This window comes from Mus musculus, chromosome 4 (assembly GCF_000001635.26).
Source record: "Mus musculus strain C57BL/6J chromosome 4, GRCm38.p6 C57BL/6J".
In the NCBI taxonomy this organism is placed as follows: Eukaryota; Metazoa; Chordata; class Mammalia; order Rodentia; family Muridae; genus Mus; species Mus musculus.
The window spans coordinates 25,859,014-25,872,691 of record NC_000070.6 but is presented as its reverse complement, the minus strand read 5'-3'; the positions used below and the strand labels follow the sequence as shown (position 1 = coordinate 25,872,691).

General features: G+C 36.0%; 1 pseudogene; it reads left to right on the top strand.

Moving 5' to 3' along the window:
* Gm11895 (predicted gene 11895) lies at positions 4,132–6,420 on the top strand (annotated as a pseudogene).

The window sequence follows — 13,678 nt, the reverse complement described above, 5'->3', positions numbered from 1 at the left end:
ATTTCACCAATAAGGAATTACCTACCTTCTAATACCAGTATGCAACCAATAGCAACACCTGAGGAACAATGAATTTTAAACTTTTAGTAAGACAATCATTTGAAAATATGTCTAGGTAACTAGACATATTCATTGTTAAGGCCTACATAAATTATTAAAATCTATATAGAATGTTAAGGTCTAGGTACAATGTTAAGGCCTATGTGACAGTTACTTGGCTAGCCTCCCATTATATGGAAACTTTCTCATATGTTTTAACTGTTACTAGGAAACTTTCTAATGCCAAGATTGATTACATAGTCTGTTATGTTCTGTGCACTTGGAAACCAATCATGATAACGTCAATAGATCTGATTTGGATAGTTACCCACAATAAGATTGAACCTGAACCTACCACCCAACAGCACTTCCTGTACCTGCGTATAAGCTTTTATGGTATAAGCTGCTTCTGGGTTAGACCCCAATATAGGAGAGACAACTGCAACAATATAAGATTTGATATTCAGTAGCAGTCTAGTAAATTTAAGTTCCCAAGATCTCCCTGGAAGCTGACATCTTACTCGGCCGAATGAGACATATATGTGGGTAACTGATGGGCAAGCTACACCATGAATGTTAGGCAAGTCCTATCTTGGTTGACAAGTTAGAACATGCATATTAGACAAGGCAAGTCCCCTGCCAGAGATGAATACCCAAACCAATGAGAGCAAGATATATTTACAACGAAGACATGTTCCTAAGGAAATTGCCTATTCTTTAATCTTAATTGATGAAATAACTTGGCACAGATGTCTGTGGATTTTGGGCTTAAATCCCCTGTACAATTTTAACTCAAAATCATGGTTCAGTTCCTGAATCATGGCCCTTCTCAACCACTCCTGGAGCATATGCTCAATAAACTCTCCCTTCCTGACTGAGATTGGTGTTTGTATGGTTTGGGAATCAATCCCTGGACCCCAACATTCTTCAAATCAAAAATGTTTTATGCTATTTATCTAAATGTTAATCAATTTCATTCTCTCATTTAGTAATGTAGAAATATCAGTTATTTTTTATAATCATAAATATCTCATACCATGGTTAGTATTTATTTTGTTTCATTAGATAAGCTGTGCTAATTGTAACACAGTGCTATTATAGGTTAGCACATGCATATCTCTAATGACCATATTTTTCACTATTTTTATTTTTTTATTTATCTGATCTAGTATTCAAAGCTTCAACGTTATTTTATGTTTTTAAAGGGATTAAACTGGTCTAATTTTTACTTTCATGAATTTTATTTTTTCTTTTATACCTTTACCTGTTTTTGAAGTCTCTTTGCCTAAAATACTTTATAATATCCAGTTATTGCATTGCAAATACAATTAAAATTAAGATCTGTTTTCACTTTCAGGTGGTGATTAATACTAGGAATTTAGGATCTCATAAACAAGGCTATCTTTATGTTTTTCTACTTTATCTTTCCAAATTAACAATTTATTTTGAAACTGTAAATTTATTTGCTTTGTTTTATAAGTATGTTATTTTGCTGACATGTATAGGCACTATGTGTGTTCCTGGTGCCTACAGAGATCAGCAAAGGGTATTAGATTCCCCTGAAACTGGATTTTTAGATGGTTTTCACTTGCCATGTGGAGCAGAATATTGAACCTGGGTCCTGACAAACAGCAAATACTCATAAGTGCTGGGCCATTACTCTAGCCCCCACATTAAAGTAATTTATAATAATAATGATTTTAGATATATATAAAAGTAATGAATAATTGGTTAAATGTTACTCATAAAGACTTATATACTTCTATTTATTGCTCAGCATCTTTACATTATTCATATAGAATCATAGCTGGGTAGCAGTGACTAATTAATTGAATATTCTATTTGTTTTTCACACAATATTAAAAAACACAATAAAAGTAAAGTAAAATAAAATTCAGTTGTAGTTTTTTATATAATAATGATGTAATTAAACTGGCCTTCCATTTTCTAAAGACCCATTAAATCTAATAATTACTATTTTCACATTGTCCACCTATGATTAAAATTTATGAGGCTAAAACAATGATTTTGATGAAAGTGCTATGCATTAATCACACTGTCAAAGAAAAATAAGATTAACTAATGGCAGTAAATAATTTAATCTGGTAAATTATAAAATGATCCAGTAACATGAGTTAAAAATGGAAATGAACACAGAATTCAGAGAACATAGTAGTTTTCATTTGCTACTGAAATATTTCAATACAAACAGCTTAATATTTGTTGATTGGTTAAAATACTAATATTATAAAAAGTACTCTTCATGTGGAAACATTCAGTGTATGGATGTATAGTAAGCACAACTTGTTTCAAAAACATGAACATTTAGAGTGTAACCAGAATTTATTACTTTCATGCCTATTTTTTCTTGTTCAGTTAAATTTCATTTTATTCATTATCAATAAAATGTATTGATACATGTTTGAGGGGAAAACTTCTAAATCAACGAGAAGTTAAAGCTAAGATTTAAAAAAGTAAAACTAACAACAATAAAAAATATAAACCTAACAAAGATGTCTGGCCTTGTAGAAAAGTCAACTATCTGATTTAATTTTACTTGAATCATCTTGAAAGGAATTAAGAACTAAATCAGAAACAAATCAGAGTCATGATTGAGTTCACAAATAAGAATGCAGTGATGTAGGGATACTTCTCTGAATTTGAAATTATGCAGATGACTAGAAACACGAAAATCATAAAGATACTAAGTGAAATTAGAAATGAAAACCTAGAGAGGAACACACACCCAAGGTAGTAGTTCCCTCTACACGCATGTAAATATAAATTCAAGTATATCTACTACAGATTTAGATCACACATGTACTATATTAGGTAGAGAAATCCACAAAAGGTATGATTATACAATGTATTAATGGGTACACTATGATATTTCACAGATATAACTGTTACTTCAAAGTATAAATTTCTTATAATTTTACATAAATAATAAGAACTTAATAAAAACACTTAGTAATACTTTGTCGCAGACTAGACTCATCCAAACCTAGGACCCATTGAGCAACAGAGCAATGATGCCAGAACATCATTCTCTGCCCATATTCTTTCCTACATTTGTCTCAACGTGAGTCTGGTAGAATAGTCTGTCCTCTTACACCTTCTCTTAATACCTTCTCAAAGCTGAATGTGGCTTTCTACATTTACTAGTTTCAAGATTAGCTAAGAAAGAGCATTGCATGTGTTATAGCATGCCACACACATTTTCTGCACTGGTTGATTCATGTGAATGGGTCAGGACCCCACTGCAACCCCCCCCCCACCCTTGCAGTCAAAGGCACTGTTACAGTGTGGTTTTCTAATCCATTCTGAATGCAGCACCCAACCAAACTTAAGAAAGAGAAATTAGTTAGACACAAATTGGATTAAAACTCTGTTACATTTTAGCATTAGATGTTAATAACTTGGACATTAACAAGAGTAAACACAGTAACACGGCATGGTTTTAGATTTTATTTGCTGCCTGTTTGATCACAAGGGAAACATTTTTCTGTGATAGAACATTTTCTCCAAAACCTTATAAAGTCTAATGTGATTTGCTCCACTTAGACCTTTACAAGGGGTCTAGAGAATTGCTTGATTATTTAGCCACATATGATTAGAATAGGAGATGAGAATGTGAGAGGATTTACAGATTAAGGTAAAGTAGGAGTTATTTTGATTTATACATATACCCAAATTATTTTAAAGTCATTTGTGTTAAAAAAAAACCTAAGTTATTCAACAACTAGACTCAGAACATACACAAAGAAAGTAGAAATAATTGGACAAAAATGAGCTTAGCAGCATTGTATGAGAACTGTTTTGCAAACGTAATGAAAACTGACATTTTCGTACAGAAAAGCACACACACAAAAAAAATTAGTTTGTCTTAGGTTTTTAAAACCCAAATCTACTTTTCAAAGAGACTATAAAAATAATTGGGACTAAAAGCTAGTTCCATATAACACGCCTTCTATGTGACATATTTGTGAATCAGTTCATTTACAGGGATCTTTTTTATTTGTTTTTATGGTATATATAAGGTAATCTAAGCCTTTCATCCAGTTTTTTAAAGATTATGAAAATAGGCTCATGGAAGCTCATGGAGCCCGGGTGGTTTAGTTTGTGGAGTCATCTGTGCCGGTTGGTCCCAGTCCCCCTTGGTGCTTTCGGGGCCAGCCTACCTTGACCCTTGGCGCCATGACCACCACTACCACCAACTTTAAGGGTGTGGACCATAACAGCAGGAACAGCTCCCGGGTTTTGCAGCCTCCAGGTGGTGGATCAAATTTTTCACTAGGCTTTGATGAACCAACAGAACAGCGTGTGAGGAAGAACAAGATGGCTTCTAACATCTTTGGGACACCTGAAGAGAAACCCCCATCTTGGGCCAAGTCAGCAGATGCCAAATTTAGTGGTGGCAGGGAAGATTCATTGTTGCCTGGAACACAGAGAAGTAACTCTTCTGAAGCAACCTCTGGAGATTTCTTAGACCTCAAAGGAGAAGGTGATATGCATGAAAATGTGGACACAGACTTCCAAGATAACCTGGTGAAGATGGAAGAGAAGCCGGTGCCCACTGCTCTTGTGCGCAGGCCAGTGGTACAGCCCCAGCGTCATCCAGGAGAAACCCGCCTTGCCGCAAGTCCAGCCTGGTCTTGGGTTAGCTTCTTGTGTTGTCCTTCTGTTTGTTTTTTCATGCTTGTGAACTGCACAGCATAACCTGACTGTACATCTTTCGGTTTTGTTTCATTAAAAGAGAAGCACTTTTGATACATATGCAGCTAGAGTCAAGAGCTCCGGAGTACTGGTTAGTTCATAATGTTGTTGCACCTACAGGGTGGCAGATCTCTTTACTTCCTTGGATACTTTTTCTAGCTCCTCCATTAGGGGCCCTGTGATCCATCCAATAGCTGACTGTGAGCATCCACTTATGTGTTTGCTAGGCCCCGGCCTAGTCTCACAAGAGACATATATCAGGGTCCTTTCAGCAAACACTTGCTAGTGTATGCAATGGTGTCATCGTTTGGAGGATAATTATGGGATGGATCCCTGGATATGGCAGTCTCTAGATGGTCCATCCTTTTGTCTCAGCTCTAAACTTTGTTTCTGTAACTCCTTCCACGGGTGATTGTTTCCAATTCTAAGAAGGGGCAAAGTGTCCACACTTTGGTCTTTGTTCTTCTTCAGTTTCATGTGTTTTACAAATTGTCTCTTATATCTCAAGTATACTAAGTTTCTGGGCTAATATCCACTTATCAGTGAGTACATATCATTTGAGTTCTTTTGTGATTGTGTTACCTCACTCAGGATGATGCCTTCCAGGTCCAACCATTTGCCTAGGAATTTTATAAATTCATTCTTTTTAATAGCTGAGTAGTACTCCATTGTGTAAATGTACCACATTTTTTGTATCCATTCCTCTGTTGAGGGGCATCTGGGTTATTTCCAGCTTCTGGCTATTATAAATAAGGCTGCTATGAACATAGTGCCATCACTGGAAAGAGAGGCCCATTGGACATGCAAACTTTATATGCCCCAGTACAGGGGAACTCCAGGGCCAAAAAGTGGGAGTGGGTGGGTAGGAGAGTGGGGGGGAGGGTATGGGGGACTTTTGGGATAGCATTGGAAATCTAACTGAGGAAAATACGTAATAAAAAATCGTAATTAAAAAAAAAAAAGAGAGAAGCACTTTATGTACCGCTGTCTTTCCCTGCTTTCTCTCTTCCTTTTCTTCTGTCTGTCTGGCTCCTGGGTCTGTGCGCCATGGCATAAGTGTTTTCTCATAGTAGACTAAGGTAGTAGACTGTTTAAGAACAAATGATTTGGTTCCTGATGTATAGAGACTCTTATGTACCAGGGTTTTTGACACTGTGCTTGGCTTCATGTGATGGGACTGACAGCAGCCACAAGCACTGCCCTGCAGCCCCTGCTCCCAGCTGTCCACAGAGTGGGCACCACTCAGCTACCCTTGCTGTTGCCCCACCATCAGCACCCTTTGCTAAATGCACCTTCCTGTGCCATGTGGAGGGATCAACGCAGCTGTACCTCACATCCCACTGCCTGCATAGCAGAGGAGCTGCCTTTCACACCCTGAAGATGGCCACTGGCCATTGTGGCTGGCCAGATGTTGGGCAGAGGCACCCACTGCAGAGGATGCCTTCAGGTACACAAGCAAGCTCCCTGGAATTGCAAGATGAAGCACACAAGGAAGGCCGTCCCAGAGTGGGGCTGTGGGTGCAGGTCCCATGTGGACCTCCTGACAGAAGAAGTGCCATGTGCACGATGCTGATGCTTGACCATGGAGAAAGTCTCACCCTTGACACTTGTACTCCTTAGTCTTGGACTGTTGATTAAAGTAAAGATTACCCACCTTTTGAAGCATACACGCACGCGTGCGCGCGCGCACACACACACAAATTATGAAAATATAATTTTATCTATGGTCAAACTTATATTTTCAATTCGAATGTATTAATAATAAAATTAATGCTTGATATCTTAATTTATCCAATGCCTTTTAGAGTTTTCTCATTAAATCAAGAATTAAATTTGGGGAGAAAGCAATGATTTTTATTTATTACTAATTGCAGGAGCTCAATATTATGTACCAAGTGTCTGTGTTATAAAGTGAGGTACAATTTCACAATTGCTTTGCACTCACATTTGTTACAATATTATCTCTTATAAAATAATAATTAATATTTCTTCTTCCTTTTCAGTTTTTACATTTCTAAACATTTCCTTCCATTACTATTTCATACTCTATAAAAAAAAAACAGGCATAGATTTCTTTTGCTTAGTTTTACAGGAAGTAATATCAGTTTAATGTTGAAATATCTGGAAGTGACTAGTACAAGAAGTGAGAGATAATTAAATGGGAAAGAGAATCACACTCAGGACTTAAGCATCTGTCCACTTATTAGCTGGTTAGTAAATTAATTCAGAGATATTAATTACCAGGTATGAGACAAAAATCTAGAGCAAGGTTGATGAGCCACATAGACGCTATCTGTTCCCACAAACTCTAGAAAGAAAATGCATCGTCTGAGCATTTTTTTAAAGAGTGAATTTGGCAGTGGGTTATCATAAAAGAAGCTCAAGTTTTCGTGAAATGCAGCATTAGAGAAATGGCGTGCCAATATATCGGGTTATCCAAAGTGTCATTATCTAATTATAACTCTAATGATAGATGAAGAACTATCATAAACTATCACTATAAAACAGAAAACGCTTTGTTTATTTGTTTGGTTTTTTGCCAGTTTGGTTCCACCCTCGGTCTCTGAGTAATAGAGCTTCTGGTTTCTGGCCATCCAAGATGTATCAAGCATGGAAGCCTTCTCCAGATTTGGGCCTAAACTTAGACCAGTCATGGATAGCCACCCCCACAAGCTCTGAGCCACTGTTGTCCCAACACTCGAAGCCTTGCCTGGTTTACAGAAGATGGCCAGGTCAGGCTCCATAATCTACATTATTTGAAGTCATCACTAGGGTCATTCTCATGTGTTCACAGAAATATCTACTGCATTAAGTTTCAACATCACCCACCCCCAGTTTCCCCTAATTCCCCTTATTTCTCCCTGTATCTGTATCCTTCCATCCCTCCCTAGCCCCCATCTGATATCTCCTGTTCCCATTCCTAACCCCAGTCCATCTGCAAAACGAATTCTATTTCCACATCCCAGAAAGATCCATGCTTTTGAGAGAGCCTCCCTTGTTAAGTACTCTGTGTGGGTCCATAGGTTGTAGCATGATTATCCTTTATGAGACATCTACTACCTACTTATGAGTAACTACCATCATTTGTCTTTCAGGGTCTAAGTTTCATTCTTCCAGATGATTTTTTTCTAGTTCCGTAGACTTGCCTGCAAATTTTATCATGTCATTTTTCTTAACAGCTGAGTAATAATCCATTGTGTATATAGCAGATTTTCTTTATCCATTCTTTAGTTGAAAGACACCTAGGTTGTTTTCAGCTCCTAGCTATAATGAGTAAAGCTCCTATTAACATGGTTGAGCAAGTGTCTTTGTGGTAGGGCAAAGCATCTTTTGGGAATATTCCAAAAGGTGGTATAGCTGGATCGTGAGGGAGATTGATTCCAAATTTTCTGAGAAGCTACCATATTGATTTCCATAATGGCTGTATGAGGTTGCACTTCCACCAGCAGTGGTGGAGTATTCCCCATGTTCCTCATGACCCTTCACTTGCATTATTGACCTTATTTATTCAACTAAGTGTAAAATGGAATCTCAAAGTAGTTTTGATTTGCATCTAGCTAATAGGTAAGGATGTTGAATATTTCCTTTAAGAGTTTCTCGCCATTGAAGATTCCTCTAATAAGAATTCTCTGCTATGATCAGTACTCCATTTTCAATTGGGTTATTTAGTATGATGATGTCCCGTTTTGTGAGTTCTTCATATATTTTACATATTAGTCCTGTATCAGATGTGGAGTTGGTAAAAATCTTTCCTCATTGTGTAGGCTGCCTTTTTGTACTACTGATGATGTGTTTTGCGTTACAAAGCTTTTTAGTTTCATGAGGTCCCATTTATTAACTGTCTTCCTGCCTGTGCTATCAGTGCTGTTTAGGAAGCTGTCTCTTGTGCTAATGTGTTCAAAGCTATTCCCTACTTTTGCTTTTATTGGGTTCAGTGTATTTGTTTTTATGTTGAAGACTACGATGCACTTGGACTTCAAATTTGTATAAGGTAATAAGGAAATCTTTGCATTCTTCTAACAGCAACAACACAATTATACCAGCTCCATTCGTTGAAAAGGATTTTTTCTCTCTTTTTTTTTTAATTGTGTATTTCTGGCTTCTTTATCAAGCATCAGATTTCCATAGCTGTGGATTTATATCTTGATTTTCAATTTCATTTCATTGTTTAAATGTGTCTGGTTTTATGCCAATAGGATGTTGTTTTGAGCTTTTAGACAGCTTGAAATCCAGGATGATGATACCTCAGGGACTTCTTTTATTGTTCAAGATTGCTTTAACTATTCTGGGACTTGTTTGTTTTTCTATATGAAATTAAGTACTGTCTTTTAGTGGTTTTTAACAATTGTGTTGGGATTTTGATGGGGATTGCCTTAAATCTATAGGTTGCTTTTGGTAGAATCACCATTGTACCGTGCTTATTCTACCAATCGATTTACATGGAAGATCATTCCATCTTCTACTATCTTCTTCAATTTCTGTCTTCAAAAAACTTGAAGATCTTTCACACAAGTCTCTCACTTGTTAGTTACTTTAAAATATTTCATATTGTTTGTGGCTATAGTTAAGGGTTTTGTGTCCCTAATTCCACTCTCAATCCATTTGTCATTTGTATAGAAGAGGGATACTATTTTTTGAGTGTTAGTCTTATATCCAGCCACTTCACTATAGGTATTTATAGATTATAGGATTTGCTTAGTAGAATTTTGGGGATGGCATATGTATATTATCATCTGAAAATAATAATAGTTTTACTTCTTTCTAATTCGAGCTTCAGGTTTTTTTCTGTTTGTTTGGGTTTTTTTGTTTTTGTTTGTTTGTTTGTTTGCTCTAGCTAGAACTTCAAGTACTATATTGAGTAGATATAGAGAGTGAGCAGTCTTGCCTTGACCCTGATTTTAGCAGAATTGCTTTGAGTTTCTCTCCATCTAATTTGAGGTTTGCTATAGAAATGCTGTAAACTGCCTTTTTAATATTTAGACATATCCCTTTTATTCCTAATATCATCAAGATTTTATAAGGATGTTGGATTTTGTCACAGGCTTTTTTCTGTAACTAGTGAGATGATCATGTGGGGTTTTTTGTTTGTTTCTCTCTTTCAGTTTATTTATATAGTGGATCAAATTGATTAATTTTCATCTGTTGAACCATCCCCAGTTCTCTTCAAAAAAGCCTACTTCATCACAGTGGATAAAATCTTTGATATATTATTGGATTTGGCCTGTGAATATTCCATTGAGTAATATTGCATTTATGTTCATAAAAGAAATTAGTCTGAACCTTTCTTTATTGAATATTTGTGTGGTTCAGGTATCAGGTGACTGTGGATTCATAAAACAAGTTTAGCAATGTTCTTTTTGTTCCTATGTTGTGAAATACTTTGAGAAGTATTAGCATTAACTGTTACTTCATGAGAAGTATTAGCATTAACTTTTACTTCAAAGTCTGTACTAAATCTGTCTGGCTTTGGGCATTCATTGGTTAGAAGAATTGTGAAGACTGCTTCTATTTCTTTGACAGTGATAGGTCTTTTTAAGTTGTTTATCTGATACTTGTTTGACTATGGTAAACAGTATCTGCCAAGAAAATTGTTCATTTCTTTTAGATTTTTCAATTTGATAATGTATAGGTTTTTACAGTATGACCTAAAAATTCTTTGGATTTCCATCTTGTCTATTGTTATCTCCTCTTCTTTGTTCCTGATTTTATTAAATTTTGAATTCCTTTCTCTATATTGTAATTAATTTGGATAGGACTCTTTCTTTATTAATGAGTTCCTAAAAGAACCAAGTCTCTATTTCATTTGATTTTTGTATTGTTCTTTTTGTTTCTATTTTATTGATTTCATCCCTAAGTTTGATTATTTCCTGCCATCTACCCCTTTTGGGTGAGCTCTTTTCTTTTTGTTCCAGAGCTGTCAGTCATGCTGTTAATTTCTTAGTATATGATCACTCTGGCTTCTTCATTTGTTTATTTGTTTGCTTGTTTGTTAGTTTATTTTTTTAAGTAGATATCAAGTTTTGGTGGGTATAGTAATCTGTGCTATCATCTGTTGTCTCTTAGAGTCCACAGGATATCTGGTTATTCCCTTCTGGCTTTTAGAGTCTCCATTGAAAGTTTGGATATAATTTTAATAGATCTACTTTTATATGTTACTTGGTCTTTTACCATTTCAGCTTTAAACATTCTTTCTTTGCTCTGAACATTTAGTAGTGTGATTATATCGTGATGAGAATTTCTTTATGGCTGAATCTATTCGATGTTCTCTAAGCTTCTTGTTACTTTATAGACATGTTCTTCTTTCTATTAAGAAAATCTCCTTCTATGATTTTCTTGGAAATATTTTAGGGACTTTTGTGGTGAGATTCTTTACCTTCTTCCATTTCTATTATTATTAGGCTATCCCGTCCCGCGGGATTCAGTTATTCATGGGTGCGAGGGGGACCGCAAACCTGGAAGGAGATGGGAAGAAGAAAAAGAGAATTAGGAGACCAAGAAGGGTACCTATCAAGGTCTCGTTTATTAGGCTGAGGTGCCTTCTTTGCGGGGAATATGGGAGGGGTCGAGGGAGAATTATACAAAGAACAAAGAAGTGGGCATCTGCTGACATGGGGGCTGAAGTCAGGCGCCAGGCAGCGGGCACTTTGCACCTTATCTCTGGAACATCGATCCTCCTTGACAGCCTTGGGTGTCAAGCTGGGCTCAGACAAAGCTCATGTCCTTGGTTGTCATGGGAATTCAGGAAGAGATAGGGAAGAGGGGACTGTTATTCAAATTTTACAGCCTTAGATGGCAGGAAGGGAATAAGGAGGAAGGGGGTGATAACCAGCTCTTAACACGAGGCCATTTGGCATGTTAGCGAGATTGGGCTCACTTTCTCACGGGATGGTCTCTGACATAAGGCTTCATCTTTCCATAGTAGCCCAGATTTCCTGAATGTTTTGTGTCAGGAACCTTTTAGTTATAACATTTTTCTTAGCAAATATATCTATTTCATCTGTTGTATCCTCAAATTCTCTCTTACAACTCTGGTATTCTGTCTTACAACTCTGGTGTTCTGTAGGTATCTGTAGTTATACTCACTTATCCAGATTTTTTATCTTGAGATTTCATTCTGTTTGTGGTCCTTTATTGCTTCTATTTCCATTTTCAGGTCCTAAACATGTATATTCCTTCCTTTGAACTGTTTCTTTTTTTCTTGCCTTTTTAAATAATGTTTATTCATTTCTTCTAGGTTTGTTTTTTTTGTTTGGTTGTTTGGTTGGTTGGTTGTTTGGTTGGTTGGGTTTTTTTTTTTTTTTTACTTCTCATTTATTTCTTCTTTAAATACATCTATCATCTTCATAAATTTGGTTTTAAGGTTATTTGGGGATTTTTGTTGTTGTTGTTGTTTATCTGTTGGGTTTGGGGTTTTTGTTGTTGTTGGGGGTGGATTGTTTTGTTTTGCTTTTCTTCATTTTGTTTTGTTGTGCTTCTGCAGTATTGAAATCTTTAGGGCTTGCTGTAGTAGTATAGTTTGGCTCTGGTGGTGACATATTGCTTTAGCTGTTATTTATTGTAATTCTATGCTGGTATTTGGACATTAGTTTTGGATAATCATGTGTCTAGGTGTCAATTTCTGTGTTGTTAATGTTAGATGGATATTTTGGGTTTTTTTGTTTTGTTTTGTTTTGTTTCCGTTTCTTCTCTGGTCTTTTTTCCAGTGTAGCTTAGAGTTCTGCCAGTCAATATGGACTCTGATCATGCAGAATGGCTTCAATGGAGTTCTGATGGTGAGATGGCCTCTGGTCAAGCAGGGGGTCTACACTATAGTTCTAGTGGACAGTGTGGCCTCTGAGCAAGCAGGGGTCCTCCTCCAGAATTGTCAGTGAGGATATAGTGAAGAGGAAGGTAGGGGAAATAAACTCAAAACAAGCCTGCAGATTGAATTTTGATAATCATGAAAACAGATATATTTGTAAATTTTTATTTATGTTTTATTTTCAAATTCTGAATGTTATATATTAATCACCTAAAATGTTTAAACTCGTTTGTGAAATAGTTGCTTCATTCACAGTACCAACTTTCCTCTGCAATTACTTTCAGAAAAAAGAAGATCATATTTATGTTCTCAGATCTCTATATCTAATTCATGTAATCTTCAAATATTTATAAGGCAGCTAATACATGTTAAGCACTTATGATTAAGCTTTGGACAGAAATTAAGCGTTGACAGCTAAAGTATAAAGAGTAATGAAGGAAACTTTAATAGTAAAATACTGAGTAAAAAAATAAGTAAATTCAAAACAAATAATAACTTTCTGAAAAAATAAATATCACATATTCAACAAAGAGAAAAATAAATATGTCAAAGGTGTGGGAAAACTGCTGGTGGAAAGTTTAGACAGGTGATCATTAAGTGAGACTAATTTGTCTAAGGAGGAGGCTGCCAATGTGAAAGAGCAGCATCCTAGGCAGAGGGAAAAGTCAAGTGCAAATAACTTAGGAAAAAGGCTTAACCTTTTTCAAAATACACAAAGTTCAGTAATCCTAGAAATTAAAAAAAAAAATGACTTCTGATGGAATTCTAAAGGAGGCAGAAATTGACCAGTTCCATTTTGGCAAAGAGGATGAGAGTAGAGTTTACTTGATGTGAATTGCAGAGAAGCCACAGAAGTAGAGTGAGTAACTATCAAAAGTCATCCTAAGCAGGAATCTTTTAAAAGAGAAAAGAGTCTAATAATAGTTATTCCAGACCAATAGGAAGAAACTGGAACTCTCTTAGGCAAAGTAGGACATGCATATCCTCTACTAAAGTTTTCTAGGCAAAGCAAGGACATGATGATTTATGGTAGAAAATATTAAATGCAACCTTGAAACTTTTAGACTGCAAGAAGACAATATTAAGGCAGGAAGACAAACTAAAAGTTGTCTTCTGTGTCCT